Source organism: Eutrigla gurnardus, assembly GCF_963514095.1.
Source record: "Eutrigla gurnardus genome assembly, contig: SCAFFOLD_51, whole genome shotgun sequence".
In the NCBI taxonomy this organism is placed as follows: Eukaryota; Metazoa; Chordata; class Actinopteri; order Perciformes; family Triglidae; genus Eutrigla; species Eutrigla gurnardus.
The window spans coordinates 66,439-78,923 of NW_028155430.1; positions in this window are offsets into that span (position 1 = coordinate 66,439).

Sequence of the window (12,485 nt, forward strand, 5' to 3'; positions counted from 1 at the left end):
TCTATCTATCTATCTATCTATCTATCTATCTATCTATGCATACATCCATGTATGTATTATTGTCATGCTGCTATTGCTTTAAATTGATACAAAGCTCTAGTCATGACATCACTGTTGTGGTTTGCTTTGATGTCAAGCTCAAGTCATGACATCAAATTTAGAATGTTGAGATGCCTTATATGGCTTTGCTAGAAAACTCAAGTCAATACATATATTCAATATTAAAAATTTTAGCTGCCATGAGTTTCTATCTATCTATCTATCTATCTATCTATCTATCTATCTATCTATCTATCTATCTATCTATCTATCTATCTATCTATCTATCTATCTATCTATCTATCTATCTATGCATACATCCATGTATCTATTATTGTCATGCTGCTATTGCTTTAAATTGATACAAAGCTCTAGTCATGACATCACTGTTGTGGTTTGCTTTGATGTCAAGCTGAAGTCATGACATCACATTTAGAATGTTAAGATGCCTTATATGGCTTTGCTAGAAAACTCAAGTCAATACATATATTCAATATTAAAAATTTTAGCTGCCATGAGTTTCTATCTATCTATCTATCTATCTATCTATCTATCTATCTATCTATCTATCTATCTATCTATCTATCTATCTATCTATCTATGCATACATCCATGTATGTATTATTGTCATGCTGCTATTGCTTTAAATTGATACAAAGCTCTAGTCATGACATCACTGTTGTGGTTTGCTTTGATGTCAAGCTCAAGTCATGACATCAAATTTAGAATGTTGAGATGCCTTATATGGCTTTGCTAGAAAACTCAAGTCAATACATATATTCAATATTAAAAATTTTAGCTGCCATGAGTTTCTATCTATCTATCTATCTATCTATCTATCTATCTATCTATCTATCTATCTATCTATCTATCTATCTATCTATCTATCTATCTATCTATCTATCTATCTATGCATACATCCATGTATCTATTATTGTCATGCTGCTATTGCTTTAAATTGATACAAAGCTCTAGTCATGACATCACTGTTGTGGTTTGCTTTGATGTCAAGCTGAAGTCATGACATCACATTTAGAATGTTAAGATGCCTTATATGGCTTTGCTAGAAAACTCAAGTCAATACATATATTCAATATTAAAAATTTTAGCTGCCATGAGTTTCTATCTATCTATCTATCTATCTATCTATCTATCTATCTATCTATCTATCTATCTATCTATCTATCTATCTATCTATCTATCTATCTATCTATCTATCTATCTATGCATACATCCATGTATCTATTATTGTCATGCTGCTATTGCTTTAAATTGATACAAAGCTCTAGTCATGACATCACTGTTGTGGTTTGCTTTGATGTCAAGCTGATGTCATGACATCACATTTAGAATGTTAAGATGCCTTATATGGCTTTGCTAGAAAACTCAAGTCAATACATATATTCAATATTTAAAATTTTAACTGCCATGAGTTTCTATCTATCTATCTATCTATCTATCTATCTATCTATCTATCTATCTATCTATCTATCTATCTATCTATCTATCTATCTATCTATCTATCTATGCATACATCCATGTATCTATTATTGTCATGCTGCTATTGCTTTAAATTGATACAAAGCTCTAGTCATGACATCACTGGTGTGGTTTGCTTTGATGTCAAGCTGAAGTCATGACATCACATTTAGAATGTTAAGATGCCTTATATGGCTTTGCTAGAAAACACAAGTCAATACATATATTCAATATTAAAAATGTTAGCTGCCATGAGTTTCTATCTATCTATCTATCTATCTATCTATCTATCTATCTATCTATCTATCTATCTATCTATCTATCTATCTATCTATCTATCTATCTATCTATCTATCTATCTATCTATATGTATATATATATCTATCTATCTATGCATACATCCATGTATCTATTATTGTCATGCTGCTATTGCTTTAAATTGATACAAAGCTCTAGTCATGACATCACTGTTGTGGTTTGCTTTGATGTCAAGTTCAAGTCATGACATCAAATTTAGAATGTTGAGATGCCTTATATGGCTTTGCTAGAAAACTCAAGTCAATACATATATTCAATATTAAAAATTTTAGCTGCCATGAGTTTCTATCTATCTATCTATCTATCTATCTATCTATCTATCTATCTATCTATCTATCTATCTATCTATCTATCTATCTATCTATCTATCTATCTATCCATCTATCTATGCATACATCCATGTATCTATTATTGTCATGCTGCTATTGCTTTAAATTGATACAAAGCTCTAGTCATGACATCACTGTTGTGGTTTGCTTTGATGTCAAGCTGAAGTCATGACATCACATTTAGAATGTTAAGATGCCTTATATGGCTTTGCTAGAAAACTCAAGTCAATACATATATTCAATATTAAAAATTTTAGCTGCCATGAGTTTCTATCTATCTATCTATCTATCTATCTATCTATCTATCTATCTATCTATCTATCTATCTATCTATCTATCTATCTATCTATCTATCTATCTATCTATCTATCTATCTATCTATGCATCCATCCATGTATGTATTATTGTCATGCTGCTATTGCTTTAAATTGATACAAAGCTCTAGTCATGACATCACTGTTGTGGTTTGCTTTGATGTCAAGCTCAAGTCATGACATCAAATTTAGAATGTTGAGATGCCTTATATGGCTTTGCTAGAAAACTCAAGTCAATACATATATTCAATATTAAAAATTTTAGCTGCCATGAGTTTCTATCTATCTATCTATCTATCTATCTATCTATCTATCTATCTATCTATCTATCTATCTATCTATCTATCTATCCATCTATCTATCTATCTATCTATCTATCTATCTATGCATACATCCATGTATCTATTATTGTCATGCTGCTATTGCTTTAAATTGATACAAAGCTCTAGTCATGACATCACTGTTGTGGTTTGCTTTGATGTCAAGCTGATGTCATGACATCACATTTAGAATGTTAAGATGCCTTATATGGCTTTGCTAGAAAACTCAAGTCAATACATATATTCAATATTTAAAATTTTAGCTGCCATGAGTTTCTATCTATCTATCTATCTATCTATCTATCTATCTATCTATCTATCTATCTATCTATCTATCTATCTATCTATCTATGCATACATCCATGTATCTATTATTGTCATGCTGCTATTGCTTTAAATTGATACAAAGCTCTAGTCATGACATCACTGTTGTGGTTTGCTTTGATGTCAAGCTGATGTCATGACATCACATTTAGAATGTTAAGATGCCTTATATGGCTTTGCTAGAAAACTCAAGTCAATACATATATTCAATATTAAAAATTTTAACTGCCATGAGTTTATATCTATCTATCTATCTATCTATCTATCTATCTATCTATCTATCTATCTATCTATCTATCTATCTATCTATCTATCTATCTATCTATCTATGCATACATCCATGTATCTATTATTGTCATGCTGCTATTGCTTTAAATTGATACAAAGCTCTAGTCATGACATCACTGTTGTGGTTTGCTTTGATGTCAAGCTGATGTCATGACATCACATTTAGAATGTTAAGATGCCTTATATGGCTTTGCTAGAAAACTCAAGTCAATACATATATTCAATATTTAAAATTTTAACTGCCATGAGTTTCTATCTATCTATCTATCTATCTATCTATCTATCTATCTATCTATCTATCTATCTATCTATCTATCTATCTATCTATCTATCTATCTATGCATACATCCATGTATCTATTATTGTCATGCTGCTATTGCTTTAAATTGATACAAAGCTCTAGTCATGACATCACTGTTGTGGTTTGCTTTGATGTCAAGCTGATGTCATGACATCACATTTAGAATGTTAAGATGCCTTATATGGCTTTGCTAGAAAACTCAAGTCAATACATATATTCAATATTAAAAATTTTAACTGCCATGAGTTTATATCTATCTATCTATCTATCTATCTATCTATCTATCTATCTATCTATCTATCTATCTATCTATCTATCTATCTATCTATCTATGCATACATCCATGTATCTATTATTGTCATGCTGCTATTGCTTTAAATTGATACAAAGCTCTAGTCATGACATCACTGTTGTGGTTTGCTTTGATGTCAAGCTGAAGTCATGACATCACATTTAGAATGTTAAGATGCCTTATATGGCTTTGCTAGAAAACTCAAGTCAATACATATATTCAATATTAAAAATTTTAGCTGCCATGAGTTTCTATCTATCTATCTATCTATCTATCTATCTATCTATCTATCTATCTATCTATCTATCTATCTATCTATCTATCTATCTATCTATCTATGCATCCATCCATGTATGTATTATTGTCATGCTGCTATTGCTTTAAATTGATACAAAGCTCTAGTCATGACATCACTGTTGTGGTTTGCTTTGATGTCAAGCTCAAGTCATGACATCAAATTTAGAATGTTGAGATGCCTTATATGGCTTTGCTAGAAAACTCAAGTCAATACATATATTCAATATTAAAAATTTTAGCTGCCATGAGTTTCTATCTATCTATCTATCTATCTATCTATCTATCTATCTATCTATCTATCTATCTATCTATCTATCTATCTATCTATCTATCTATCTATCTATCTATCTATCTATCTATGCATACATCCATGTATGTATTATTGTCATGCTGCTATTGCTTTAAATTGATACAAAGCTCTAGTCATGACATCACTGTTGTGGTTTGCTTTGATGTCAAGCTCAAGTCATGACATCAAATTTAGAATGTTGAGATGCCTTATATGGCTTTGCTAGAAAACTCAAGTCAATACATATATTCAATATTAAAAATTTTAGCTGCCATGAGTTTCTATCTATCTATCTATCTATCTATCTATCTATCTATCTATCTATCTATCTATCTATCTATCTATCTATCTATCTATCTATCTATCTATCTATCTATGCATACATCCATGTATCTATTATTGTCATGCTGCTATTGCTTTAAATTGATACAAAGCTCTAGTCATGACATCACTGTTGTGGTTTGCTTTGATGTCAAGCTGAAGTCATGACATCACATTTAGAATGTTAAGATGCCTTATATGGCTTTGCTAGAAAACTCAAGTCAATACATATATTCAATATTAAAAATTTTAGCTGCCATGAGTTTCTATCTATCTATCTATCTATCTATCTATCTATCTATCTATCTATCTATCTATCTATCTATCTATCTATCTATCTATCTATCTATCTATCTATCTATCTATGCATCCATCCATGTATGTATTATTGTCATGCTGCTATTGCTTTAAATTGATACAAAGCTCTAGTCATGACATCACTGTTGTGGTTTGCTTTGATGTCAAGCTCAAGTCATGACATCAAATTTAGAATGTTGAGATGCCTTATATGGCTTTGCTAGAAAACTCAAGTCAATACATATATTCAATATTAAAAATTTTAGCTGCCATGAGTTTCTTTCTATCTATCTATCTATCTATCTATCTATCTATCTATCTATCTATCTATCTATCTATCTATCTATCTATCTATCTATCTATCTATCTATCTATCTATCTATGCATACATCCATGTATCTATTATTGTCATGCTGCTATTGCTTTAAATTGATACAAAGCTCTAGTCATGACATCACTGTTGTGGTTTGCTTTGATGTCAAGCTGAAGTCATGACATCACATTTAGAATGTTAAGATGCCTTATATGGCTTTGCTAGAAAACTCAAGTCAATACATATATTCAATATTAAAAATTTTAGCTGCCATGAGTTTCTATCTATCTATCTATCTATCTATCTATCTATCTATCTATCTATCTATCTATCTATCTATCTATCTATCTATCTATCTATCTATCTATGCATACATCCATGTATCTATTATTGTCATGCTGCTATTGCTTTAAATTGATACAAAGCTCTAGTCATGACATCACTGGTGTGGTTTGCTTTGATGTCAAGCTGATGTCATGACATCACATTTAGAATGTTAAGATGCCTTATATGGCTTTGCTAGAAAACTCAAGTCAATACATATATTCAATATTTAAAATTTTAACTGCCATGAGTTTCTATCTATCTATCTATCTATCTATCTATCTATCTATCTATCTATCTATCTATCTATCTATCTATCTATCTATCTATCTATCTATCTATGCATACATCCATGTATCTATTATTGTCATGCTGCTATTGCTTTAAATTGATACAAAGCTCTAGTCATGACATCACTGGTGTGGTTTGCTTTGATGTCAAGCTGAAGTCATGACATCACATTTAGAATGTTAAGATGCCTTATATGGCTTTGCTAGAAAACTCAAGTCAATACATATATTCAATATTAAAAATGTTAGCTGCCATGAGTTTCTATCTATCTATCTATCTATCTATCTATCTATCTATCTATCTATCTATCTATCTATCTATCTATCTATCTATCTATCTATATGTATATATATATATATATATCTATGCATACATCCATGTATCTATTATTGTCATGCTGCTATTGCTTTAAATTGATACAAAGCTCTAGTCATGACATCACTGTTGTGGTTTGCTTTGATGTCAAGTTCAAGTCATGACATCAAATTTAGAATGTTGAGATGCCTTATATGGCTTTGCTAGAAAACTCAAGTCAATACATATATTCAATATTAAAAATTTTAGCTGCCATGAGTTTCTATCTATCTATCTATCTATCTATCTATCTATCTATCTATCTATCTATCTATCTATCTATCTATCTATCTATCTATCTATCTATCTATCTATCTATGCATACATCCATGTATCTATTATTGTCATGCTGCTATTGCTTTAAATTGATACAAAGCTCTAGTCATGACATCACTGTTGTGGTTTGCTTTGATGTCAAGCTGAAGTCATGACATCACATTTAGAATGTTAAGATGCCTTATATGGCTTTGCTAGAAAACTCAAGTCAATACATATATTCAATATTAAAAATTTTAGCTGCCATGAGTTTCTATCTATCTATCTATCTATCTATCTATCTATCTATCTATCTATCTATCTATCTATCTATCTATCTATCTATCTATCTATCTATCTATCTATCTATCTATCTATCTATGCATCCATCCATGTATGTATTATTGTCATGCTGCTATTGCTTTAAATTGATACAAAGCTCTAGTCATGACATCACTGTTGTGGTTTGCTTTGATGTCAAGCTCAAGTCATGACATCAAATTTAGAATGTTGAGATGCCTTATATGGCTTTGCTAGAAAACTCAAGTCAATACATATATTCAATATTAAAAATTTTAGCTGCCATGAGTTTCTATCTATCTATCTATCTATCTATCTATCTATCTATCTATCTATCTATCTATCTATCTATCTATCTATCTATCTATCTATCTATGCATACATCCATGTATGTATTATTGTCATGCTGCTATTGCTTTAAATTGATACAAAGCTCTAGTCATGACATCACTGTTGTGGTTTGCTTTGATGTCAAGCTCAAGTCATGACATCAAATTTAGAATGTTGAGATGCCTTATATGGCTTTGCTAGAAAACTCAAGTCAATACATATATTCAATATTAAAAATTTTAGCTGCCATGAGTTTCTATCTATCTATCTATCTATCTATCTATCTATCTATCTATCTATCTATCTATCTATCTATCTATCTATCTATCTATCTATCTATCTATGCATACATCCATGTATCTATTATTGTCATGCTGCTATTGCTTTAAATTGATACAAAGCTCTAGTCATGACATCACTGTTGTGGTTTGCTTTGATGTCAAGCTGAAGTCATGACATCACATTTAGAATGTTAAGATGCCTTATATGGCTTTGCTAGAAAACTCAAGTCAATACATATATTCAATATTAAAAATGTTAGCTGCCATGAGTTTCTATCTATCTATCTATCTATCTATCTATCTATCTATCTATCTATCTATCTATCTATCTATCTATCTATCTATCTATATGTATATATATATATATCTATCTATGCATACATCCATGTATCTATTATTGTCATGCTGCTATTGCTTTAAATTGATACAAAGCTCTAGTCATGACATCACTGTTGTGGTTTGCTTTGATGTCAAGTTCAAGTCATGACATCAAATTTAGAATGTTGAGATGCCTTATATGGCTTTGCTAGAAAACTCAAGTCAATACATATATTCAATATTAAAAATTTTAGCTGCCATGAGTTTCTATCTATCTATCTATCTATCTATCTATCTATCTATCTATCTATCTATCTATCTATCTATCTATCTATCTATCTATCTATCTATCTATGCATACATCCATGTATCTATTATTGTCATGCTGCTATTGCTTTAAATTGATACAAAGCTCTAGTCATGACATCACTGTTGTGGTTTGCTTTGATGTCAAGCTGAAGTCATGACATCACATTTAGAATGTTAAGATGTCTTATATGGCTTTGCTAGAAAACTCAAGTCAATACATATATTCAATATTAAAAATTTTAGCTGCCATGAGTTTCTATCTATCTATCTATCTATCTATCTATCTATCTATCTATCTATCTATCTATCTATCTATCTATCTATCTATCTATCTATCTATCTATCTATCTATGCATCCATCCATGTATGTATTATTGTCATGCTGCTATTGCTTTAAATTGATACAAAGCTCTAGTCATGACATCACTGTTGTGGTTTGCTTTGATGTCAAGCTCAAGTCATGACATCAAATTTAGAATGTTGAGATGCCTTATATGGCTTTGCTAGAAAACTCAAGTCAATACATATATTCAATATTAAAAATTTTAGCTGCCATGAGTTTCTATCTATCTATCTATCTATCTATCTATCTATCTATCTATCTATCTATCTATCTATCTATCTATCTATCTATCTATGCATACATCCATGTATGTATTATTGTCATGCTGCTATTGCTTTAAATTGATACAAAGCTCTAGTCATGACATCACTGTTGTGGTTTGCTTTGATGTCAAGCTCAAGTCATGACATCAAATTTAGAATGTTGAGATGCCTTATATGGCTTTGCTAGAAAACTCAAGTCAATACATATATTCAATATTAAAAATTTTAGCTGCCATGAGTTTCTATCTATCTATCTATCTATCTATCTATCTATCTATCTATCTATCTATCTATCTATCTATCTATCTATCTATCTATCTATCTATCTATCTATCTATCTATCTATGCATACATCCATGTATCTATTATTGTCATGCTGCTATTGCTTTAAATTGATACAAAGCTCTAGTCATGACATCACTGTTGTGGTTTGCTTTGATGTCAAGCTGAAGTCATGACATCACATTTAGAATGTTAAGATGCCTTATATGGCTTTGCTAGAAAACTCAAGTCAATACATATATTCAATATTAAAAATTTTAGCTGCCATGAGTTTCTATCTATCTATCTATCTATCTATCTATCTATCTATCTATCTATCTATCTATCTATCTATCTATCTATCTATCTATCTATCTATCTATCTATCTATCTATCTATCTATCTATCTATGCATACATCCATGTATCTATTATTGTCATGCTGCTATTGCTTTAAATTGATACAAAGCTCTAGTCATGACATCACTGTTGTGGTTTGCTTTGATGTCAAGCTGATGTCATGACATCACATTTAGAATGTTAAGATGCCTTATATGGCTTTGCTAGAAAACTCAAGTCAATACATATATTCAATATTTAAAATTTTAACTGCCATGAGTTTCTATCTATCTATCTATCTATCTATCTATCTATCTATCTATCTATCTATCTATCTATCTATCTATCTATCTATCTATGCATACATCCATGTATCTATTATTGTCATGCTGCTATTGCTTTAAATTGATACAAAGCTCTAGTCATGACATCACTGTTGTGGTTTGCTTTGATGTCAAGCTCAAGTCATGACATCACATTTAGAATGTTGAGATGCCTTATATGGCCTGCTAGAAAACTCAAGTCAATACATATATTCAATATTAAAAATTTTAGCTGCCATGAGTTTCTATCTATCTATCTATCTATCTATCTATCTATCTATCTATCTATCTATCTATCTATCTATCTATCTATCTATCTATCTATCTATCTATCTATGCATCCATCCATGTATGTATTATTGTCATGCTGCTATTGCTTTAAATTGATACAAAGCTCTAGTCATGACATCACTGTTGTGGTTTGCTTTGATGTCAAGCTCAAGTCATGACATCAAATTTAGAATGTTGAGATGCCTTATATGGCTTTGCTAGAAAACTCAAGTCAATACATATATTCAATATTAAAAATTTTAGCTGCCATGAGTTTCTATCTATCTATCTATCTATCTATCTATCTATCTATCTATCTATCTATCTATCTATCTATCTATCTATCTATCTATCTATCTATCTATCTATGCATACATCCATGTATGTATTATTGTCATGCTGCTATTGCTTTAAATTGATACAAAGCTCTAGTCATGACATCACTGTTGTGGTTTGCTTTGATGTCAAGCTCAAGTCATGACATCAAATTTAGAATGTTGAGATGCCTTATATGGCTTTGCTAGAAAACTCAAGTCAATACATATATTCAATATTAAAAATTTTAGCTGCCATGAGTTTCTATCTATCTATCTATCTATCTATCTATCTATCTATCTATCTATCTATCTATCTATCTATCTATCTATCTATCTATCTATCTATCTATGCATACATCCATGTATCTATTATTGTCATGCTGCTATTGCTTTAAATTGATACAAAGCTCTAGTCATGACATCACTGGTGTGGTTTGCTTTGATGTCAAGCTGAAGTCATGACATCACATTTAGAATGTTAAGATGCCTTATATGGCTTTGCTAGAAAACTCAAGTCAATACATATATTCAATATTAAAAATTTTAGCTGCCATGAGTTTCTATCTATCTATCTATCTATCTATCTATCTATCTATCTATCTATCTATCTATCTATCTATCTATCTATCTATCTATCTATCTATCTATCTATCTATCTATGCATACATCCATGTATCTATTATTGTCATGCTGCTATTGCTTTAAATTGATACAAAGCTCTAGTCATGACATCACTGTTGTGGTTTGCTTTGATGTCAAGCTGATGTCATGACATCACATTTAGAATGTTAAGATGCCTTATATGGCTTTGCTAGAAAACTCAAGTCAATACATATATTCAATATTTAAAATTTTAACTGCCATGAGTTTCTATCTATCTATCCATCTATCTATCTATCTATCTATCTATCTATCTATCTATCTATCTATCTATCTATCTATCTATCTATCTATCTATTTATATGTATATATATCTATCTATCTATGCATACATCCATGTATCTATTATTGTCATGCTGCTATTGCTTTAAATTGATACAAAGCTCTAGTCATGACATCACTGTTGTGGTTTGCTTTGATGTCAAGCTGATGTCATGACATCACATTTAGAATGTTAAGATGCCTTATATGGCTTTGCTAGAAAACTCAAGTCAATACATATATTCAATATTTAAAATTTTAGCTGCCATGAGTTTCTATCTATCTATCTATCTATCTATCTATCTATCTATCTATCTATCTATCTATCTATCTATCTATCTATCTATCTATCTATGCATACATCCATGTATCTATTATTGTCATGCTGCTATTGCTTTAAATTGATACAAAGCTCTAGTCATGACATCACTGTTGTGGTTTGCTTTGATGTCAAGCTGATGTCATGACATCACATTTAGAATGTTAAGATGCCTTATATGGCTTTGCTAGAAAACTCAAGTCAATACATATATTCAATATTTAAAATTTTAACTGCCATGAGTTTCTATCTATCTATCTATCTATCTATCTATCTATCTATCTATCTATCTATCTATCTATCTATCTATCTATCTATCTATCTATCTATATGTATATATATCTATCTATCTATGCATACATCCATGTATCTATTATTGTCATGCTGCTATTGCTTTAAATTGATACAAAGCTCTAGTCATGACATCACTGTTGTGGTTTGCTTTGATGTCAAGCTGATGTCATGACATCACATTTAGAATGTTAAGATGCCTTATATGGCTTTGCTAGAAAACTCAAGTCAATACATATATTCAATATTTAAAATTTTAGCTGCCATGAGTTTCTATCTATCTATCTATCTATCTATCTATCTATCTATCTATCTATCTATCTATCTATCTATCTATCTATCTATCTATCTATCTATCTATCTATCTATCTATCTATCTATCTATCTATCTATGCATACATCCATGTATCTATTATTGTCATGCTGCTATTGCTTTAAATTGATACAAAGCTCTAGTCATGACATCACTGTTGTGGTTTGCTTTGATGTCAAGCTGATGTCATGACATCACATTTAGAATGTTAAGATGCCTTATATGGCTTTGCTAGAAAACTCA